Source organism: Branchiostoma floridae, unplaced genomic scaffold (assembly GCF_000003815.2).
Source record: "Branchiostoma floridae strain S238N-H82 unplaced genomic scaffold, Bfl_VNyyK Sc7u5tJ_1480, whole genome shotgun sequence".
NCBI classification, from domain to species: Eukaryota; Metazoa; Chordata; class Leptocardii; order Amphioxiformes; family Branchiostomatidae; genus Branchiostoma; species Branchiostoma floridae.
The window spans coordinates 3,673-4,917 of NW_023365727.1; positions in this window are offsets into that span (position 1 = coordinate 3,673).

The following is a 1,245-nucleotide window of genomic DNA, read 5'->3' on the forward strand; positions in this document are numbered from 1 at the left end:
ATTTTATAACATTTGCCTCCAGGCAACAAGACGACCGACGAATACTTATGTACAACTTTAAAGGGCAGTCCACTCCAGAAGCGAGTGTTATTTTCTGACTTCACACGTTCAATAAAAAAGCTGCCTTTTTTATTCCACACCGCTCTTCTCCCTTTTATGGGCTAAATATTTGTGGAAATTCTTACAATATTCGTTTTATTAAAGCTATACAAAGCCTTGGGCAAAGTCATTATCTATCGTTCAGTCAAAACAAAAGGTGTGGACCCCTCCCCTCGCGCGCGACTGCTATGTTACTGATTATCTAACTTACAAGTGAAAGCACCGAATTTCATGACCATGCACTTATGGTCGTCCGTTGTGTATCACTTCCAGCTCTTCCTTTGTGTACCACCAAACAGTTGAGATTTAAGAAGTTACTGATCTACTAATTAAAACATACCGACCCAGTTTGTAAAACCGTCCTGTTCAAAATATTTTGTGTAAGCATTACGGCCAACTAAAATTAGAAATTCTTGTCAGTACTATTTTAAAAAGCCAAATTGATATGTCAACAAGTGACCCTGCTGGATAGACAACAAAGGAAATAGTGAACCAGTTATCATGGGAATAGTTGTGTTTGTGCCGAGGTCAGATTTAACTCAATGGAGGACTCTCGTCCTTATTGATTTGCTTAATAGCAATTACAAGCGAACGGCACACAAGCCAGCAATGAAATCAACAAGAACGTGCTTTATATTTAAGCAGAAGCGGACATACACTGGAGTTTGGAATAATTTTTTTTCTAACATGGACATGCTAAACGCCTCTAAGAAAGCTAATGGATCAAGTACATGTATATGGACAGGCGTCACTAATATGGTAATTGAGGTCAACTAGTTCATGTACGTACTCGGGATCGACCGTCCGAGCGGGTGTCGAACGTCGGCGAGTTCCGATCTCGAGCGAAGGCACCCGAAGGTCGCCGAAGGCGATCAACACCAGAAGGTCGCCCTAGGCGACCAGCGAGCGGAGCGTGATTTTTCTAGGAAGGAGAGCTAGTCAAGCGCTGATGGGGGCGTTTTATGAGCGCAGCGGGTGGACATTGTCTGGTGGCTCGGCTTGAGTGCCAGTTTGCTTGTGTGGCACCACTGTGCACTACTGTGACACTTTTATATGTATACATCCTGACTTATTACCTTTGCCAGAATGGCTAAGGTTATGTTTTAGGCTTGTGAGTCTGTCTGTCTGTGTGTGTGTGTGTGTGTT